General features: G+C 38.7%; 1 pseudogene; it reads left to right on the forward strand.

Annotated features, from left to right (window-relative positions):
• Positions 1–1,547: 1,547 nt before the first annotated feature.
• Positions 1,548–1,656, forward strand: LOC121100568 (annotated as a pseudogene).
• The last annotated feature ends 5,403 nt before the right edge of the window (positions 1,657–7,059 follow it).

The following is a 7,059-nucleotide window of genomic DNA, read 5'->3' on the forward strand; positions in this document are numbered from 1 at the left end:
TAATTTTAAAAGGTTTTCTTGGGGCACCTGGGTGGCTCAGTTGGTTAAGCATCTGCCTTCAGCTCAGGTCATGATCCCAGAGTCCTGGGATTGAGCCCCTCTTCTGGCTCTCTGCTTGGTGGGGAGCCTGCTTTTCCCTCTCTCCGCTGCTCATGCTCTCTCCTGCTATCTCTTTCTCTCTCTCTTTCTGACAAATAAATAAATAAAATCTTTAAAGAAATAATAAAATAAAAGGCTTTCTTAAAATACAGTTTTAAATATTTGCTTTTGTTTTGATTTTTTTCTTCTGGGGCTTTATCAATACCCATATTCTATTGCCTTTGCTAGTCTTCCATATCTGTCATTGTCTTAAAATCTTTTTTCTTATTCTTATTTTCTGTTTTATTTTTTACTTTAATCTCTTACAATTTTCATTTTCTTTGCTATGCCTCCTTTGTGTCTATTCTTGTCTTCTTTTTAATTTACTCTTTTCTCTTTTTTGGTAAACAATGTCAAATTTACAGAAAATTTGAAAGTACAATACAAAGATAATTTGTCTCCCAAAGCTTTTGAAATTAAGTTGTAGATATGATGCCACATCATCACCAAATACTTATGTGAATTTCCTACTAATAAGGACATTTCCCTGTATAACCACAGCACAACTGTCTGATTAGAGATTGACTCTAATATGTTCAATGGTCAATCTAATCCTCAGACTTCATTCAAGTTTGGTAAATATCCCTAATACTGTCCTTTATAGCAAAAGGATCTTGTCCAGATTCTTACACTGCATTTAATTGTGACATTTCTTTAGTTTCCTGCTATCCAGAACCATTTCTCTACCTTTCCTTAGTTAGTTTTGGGCCTTGACACTTTTGAAGACTACTAGCTAGTAAATTTGTAGAATCCCTCTCAATTAGATTTGTTTATCCTTCATATTTAGAATTAATTTTTGTATCATTGGCAGTAAAAACACATGATCTAAGTAAGATGAGTTCTTAATGCATTCTATTCTGTGGCATGTTATTTAGATCCTCCTATCACTGGTAATGTTAACTTGGCCACTTGATTAAAGTATTGTCTGCCAAGTTTCTCTACCATAAATGTAACTTCTTTCTTAAAGTATTCTGTAAGGAGGTACTTTCGAACTATGTACATGCCCTACTCCTCATCATATTACTACTTAATTCATTTATTTACATTAGGATGGACTTGTGGATTTTTTTTTTAATTCAACGGCCCGTAATCCATTATTATCATTCTTTATTTTTATGTTGAAAGAATCTCAAATTTGGCCATTGAGAGACACTTAATGATGGCTTCTGTGTCCTTTTGAGCTGACCTCATTACTCTTTGAGAACTTCTTCATTTTTCATGTACAACACCATGTTGCAGGCTAATCTTGTACTTTCCCTGCCCCAGGCCTGTAGTCATTCATTTTCCCAAAGAACTTTGGTTCCTTTTAGTAGAAAATGGTAATTAGAAGCCAAGATCTGGGTGCTGGGGCTGCTAATTGCTACTTCTCCCAGGCCCTCTCAGTGTAGAGAACTAGGGTACACACACACATCGCTTCTCGGCCTTTTGGCTAAGATCAAGTGTAGGGTACACACACACACACACACACTTATTTTTATTTCTCTATATTTTGAAAACCATGAGGTCATCCCAACATTTCCAATTCCAATCTACCTTCATAGAGTTCATTTCTGTTTTCTCCTTTTTCACCTTTTCATATTGTATCTTTATTCTCTGAGAAAACTGGCCTGAATATATTTATGTGATCAATGTTTCTGTATATAATCAATCTTCTATTTCTTCTGCCACTTCGTAGACACTTCTACTCCCCAAAGTGGATGGCCTTCTCATCCCACTTGAGCTCTGACATGGCCCCCTGGGCTGCTGCCCTCCCCAGTAAGACACTCTCCTTACCTGGTAGTGCAGCTCCTCCAGGCTAACATGCCCCCCCCCCCCCCCCCCCCCCCACACACAGACACACATACTATGGATGCCTACCATGCTTGGCCTTGTCTAGTAGTTTTGGACTGCATTATTTGAGGAGAGAGAATTTTTTTTTCTTTTTAATTATTTCCAGTGATCTCTTGCTTCTTATTTCATGTACTCCTTATGATTTCCAACTGTTTAACTTCTGACATTTTCTAGATCTGATTTGTGCTATTCTTTCAAAGGTACAGTAATTTTCTTAATGTCTTTTAGTTCATTTTGGATTCTTAGTTTTTACCTGATTTGTGGGCATATTTTTCTGTATTCTCATAGTCAGAATATGATAAGTTTAGGGGCACCTGGGTGGCACAGCGGTTAAGCGTCTGCTTTAGGCTCAGGGCGTGATCCCGGCATTATGGGATCGAGCCCCACATCAGGCTCTTCTGCTAGGAGCCTGCTTCTTCCTCTCCCACTCCCCCTGCTTGTGTTCCCTCTCTCGCTGGCTGTCTCTGTCTCTGTCGAATAAATAAAGAAAATCTTAAAAAAAAAAAAAAAAGAATATGATAAGTTTATTTTAATATTTTTTTTCTTATAATTTGTGTTTTATGGGGCTAAATTGTATGCCTCTTTCCCTTTCGTGTTTAGATAAGGTGAGTTTTCTTTTGGGCTATTAGAAGGAATTGCCTATTGGGTGGGAGGGCTGGTGTAGGGTAGCTTTCCCAGCTGTAGAATTCAGTGACTCCCTTCTCTGTTACTGCCATGAAAAGCTTAATATATGGCCTCTCTGTGTAGCCTCACTGGATTCAGTAACATCGGATTCAAGAGCCAACTTGGACTCAATAACATTTTTCTGCCTCTAGCCCTGTGGACTCCAGTCTCCTTTGCTTCCATGCTGGGACTCTCTGTTCTATCGACTGTACTGCTGTTACAGAACTCCCTGGGATGTGCTTCCTTAGAGTCCTTCCTCTTTTTTTTATCTTCACTCTCCTGCTCTGTGCAACTTGGTGTTTGTTTCCAGTACTTTCCCCTCAAGGTGGAGTTTATCCTTGGGGCACCTGGATGGTATAGTTGGTTAAGCATCTGACTCTTGGTTTCAGCTCAGGTCATGATCTCACGGTCGTGGATTCGAGTCCCGTGTCAGGCTCTGTGCTAAGCGCAGAGCTTACTAAAGTTTCTCTCTTCTCTCCCTCTCTCCTTCTCTCTTTCTCAAATAATAAAATAAATCTTTAAAAAAAAGATGAAGTTTATCCTTTTGGAAATGAATGCTTGATAGTTATTTCTGAGATTTTCAAGGTCCCAGATGTCCTTAGCATTTTTTGAACCATATGAATCCCCCTCCCTTTTTTTTTGTATTTATCAAAATTCTGACCTTATGAGAGTCTTTCCCTGTTGGTATTTCTCAGAACGATCCATATTGTTTTCTCATCAGGATAGTATTTTCTCTCCTTGTGGATGAGAATTTGGTAATATTTTAGTTTTGATAGCTTTTAAGATACAGTGGCAGATTTCCACCACAAGGTAATTAATTATATCATGCAGGTCCTGCTGCTATTGATGGTTTGGTCACAAATGGCTTTTAGGGGGATCTTGTTGAAGATGTTGTCCTTTTATCCTCCCGGTATTGGTGGATGTGTTTCCTTATCAGGAAATTTTGGTGAAATTGAAAACCACAAGATGCAGTTCCAACCCACTACTGGTGTCCTGGTTTTTGAATGAAGTGAATTCTTCTTGGGCCAGTTATTTGCAATAGAATAAAACAACAGGGCCAGGAATTCTCTCTGGTTTGGAATGAAGCCATACAGTGAAACACGGCTTGTGTTTTTAAGGGTTTAAGCCCTGTTCACTTGGCTGAGAAAGAGCAGCACCTGCAGAGTTCCCCCTGCACCACAGAGTCGCTCCTAGTCTGTCACCTCTTTGTGGTGTTCAAAGGGATTCAATGACTTCCCAGGTGCCGCTTCCTCATCTCCAAACAAAAGGTCATTGATTCTACCCCCTTTCATGTGCCCTCCCATTTTAGAGGCAACCAGGTCAGCTACTTCTACTAGAGCTCCTAGTGAGCATGCTCCCTGCACATCCTCCCTTCCCCATTCACTCTTCACCACTCTTGACAGCTCGCTCTTCTTCAAATATAGTTGACTTGGGGCATTGGTGTTTCCTAGTTTTGTCTCAGAAAGGATTTTTGCTTTTTCTCCCTTCTCAATTGTTGCTTTCGATTGACGGCTAAAAAAGTGAACAGAGATGTCTTTACTTCACTACTTTTACAACTTTTCAGCTGTTGTGTATGTGTTCATGCACCGAAATATTGAGGCTTTTTACCTAAATCCTACCAATCTTTTCGTTTATGATTATTGATTTCAAAATTATTCTTAGAGAGGCTTTTGATTATAAGAATGTTCATGTATATTTCCTTCTCATGTTTTATTTTGTACCTTTAAAAAAATATTTAATTCCCTAATTCTACTGGAGTTTATTGTTATATAAGGTTTAAATTATATGTTTAATTTATGTACTGTTATGAATGGTTGGTCTGTTTTCCCCCTACCTTTTGTTAATATCTGTCTTTTCCCCGCTATTATGTAATGCCACAAAATGTATTAAATTCTAATGTGGACTTTCTGGAGCTCAATGTACTGTTTTATTCCAATCATCTGTCATTCTGTTTCTGTTTCAGATCCACAGTGTCTTAATGATTTTATCTTGAATATGTGTTTTATTACATGAAAGAATAGCTTTATCTCACTCCCTTTATTTTTCCAAAATTTGTCTTAGCTACTCCAGCTATTTTTGAGGCATTTTGTTAAATTGATTAATTGTTATTTTACACCCTTTTAGAAACATGGAATTCATTTCTATTATGTCAGTATTTCAGCAAAGTATTCTGAGTTTTTTGCACTGTTCCTATTACTGCAAATGTAATTTCCACTCTTGTTCCATTACATAGTTTCTTAATAGTTACTATGGCTATAGAGAAAAATTTAATGTCGAGATAAGACTGGCCTTGTGAAATTAATGGGAAAGATTGCCATTAAAAATTCATTTAAAGAGTTTAAATATTAAGAATTTTCTATTCCTTGAATATTTAAGGAAATTCCATTAAAACCTAACTAGGATTGATGCCATGTTGTGGGAGGGCTACATTTGCATTTTTTAAAGTTTTTAATAGATTTTATAGGGCACAAGAGAGACAAAAGCATCCACTTAATTCAGTCATTTTATAAACATCATATGCCAGGCACTGCACAGTGTTGGGGATACTGACATAAGACATGTTCTTTGCTTCTTAGTGTCTCTAGAATTTATTTTAACTGAATAAACTGGCAAATATGCTAATATTAAATAACAATTAAACTAGCAAAGTAATCTGAGGTTATTTTTGACAAATCCTTCTTTTGATGTTACATTACCTAAACTAATTCTGAAAGGTTAAAATGAGTTATTGATTAGTTTTCTATTTGAGTCCCCACTGTAACTTCTGGAGCGGCATTTGTCAAGTCTAATCTCTGTCCCAACCCAGCTGACCCAAGGGATATTACGCAATACCATTAATGCCAGTGATTCACTGGTTAGTGTTTGAACTGCTTTAAGAAGCGCCATGTTGCTTGCCCACCACACACTACACACATATTAAATCCCCTTTTTAGGGCTTATAAAACTCACATGAATCCTTCACATATGTTTATCCTTTTGTTATGTATAAGATGAATTCACAATTATTCTGTTTGTCTTTTTGTTTGTTTCTTAGAACATCCTACTGGGTAGTTAGGGCAAAGATTACTTCTTTTATTTTGCAATTCACAAAAGTAAGACTTGAACAGGACGACTTTTTCTAGGCCACACAGCGGGTGAGCGGTGGCTAAAAGGCTTGTGGGGGGCGGTCATGGAGGGGACGTGACCTGCGGCTGACCTGCGAGCGGACCCCCTGCCCTGTGCTTGAAATGTACATGCTGCCCCCATTCCCACAGCGGGGCTGTTTGCAGGACGCAGCCTTGAGAGAGAACTTCGGGCCGCCTCTATGACTAAATCCAGGTATGTGTGGCCTCCAGTAAACTTCTGAGATTCTGGCAGCCGCGTGGAGATCTGTTGGTCTTGCGGAGCCCAGAACAGACGTCCTGTCTCAGTTTCCCCCTCTGCAGATTTGGAGCGGTCTGTGCTTCCTCCCTCTCGACGTCCTCCGTGCCCTGGCCCTTTTGCAAACCAGCAGGCAGGGAGCCAGGCTCCTCACTGCACATGTCTGTGAGGGAAGTAGTTTTAATCTACCCAGTTTCCACTGCAGGGAGTGATGATCTGATTGTTCGGGGTCTGAATTCTACTGTGACTTAATTTCCCTTTGAATTATCTTGTAACTGAAAGTTTCTTCCTCTATGCCTGGCAGTGGCGCCTAGCCTTCCTTACCTGGAAAGGGGCGCCTGGGTGACTCATTTGGTTACGCTTCAGACTCTTGGTTTTGGCTCAGGTCATGGTCATGGGATCAAGCCGCCCCCTCTGGACTCCCCCTCAGTGCTGAGTGTGCTTCAGATTCTTTCTCGGTCTCTTCCTCCCCCTCTACCCCTCCCCTTCAGATAGATAGATAGATAGATAGATAGATAAAATCTTTAAAAGATAAACTGGAAAGAGCCATTGTGCCAGACCTCTAACTCAGCATTTGGGTCCTAACAGAGATTATAGGAGTTACTTCTTCACGAAGACATCTTGCTAACCTTCTAGCTTTCTCCAATTTTACCCCAATTTGTTATTTGTATTTTTCCCCCCTCGGGAAAAGAAAAGTAGACTGTGTAATGAGAATAATAGGGAGATATAATTTTATATTACTGAGATTATAAGTGTTATTGATATTTAATTTCTGCTGTATTTTGTATTTTATAAGAAAAGGAGAACTTTGAAATTATTTCATACCTTTGGGAATACAGAGTTGAGTTAATTCTTTCAAGAATAGCATGTAATTATGGACAGATAATGAAAATCGAGTTCATTTTCATATTGTCTTTATTGTGAAATGTAATATCATTCAGAAAAATGCATAAAATGTGAATATAAATATGCAACTTAACTTTGACAAATTTTTATAAGAATAAACACCATCGGGGTGCCTGAATGGCTCAGTCAGTTAAGCATCTGCTTTCGGCTCAGGTCATCATC

This window comes from Ursus maritimus, unplaced genomic scaffold (assembly GCF_017311325.1).
Source record: "Ursus maritimus isolate PB19 unplaced genomic scaffold, ASM1731132v1 scaffold_4, whole genome shotgun sequence".
NCBI lineage: Eukaryota > Metazoa > Chordata > Mammalia > Carnivora > Ursidae > Ursus > Ursus maritimus.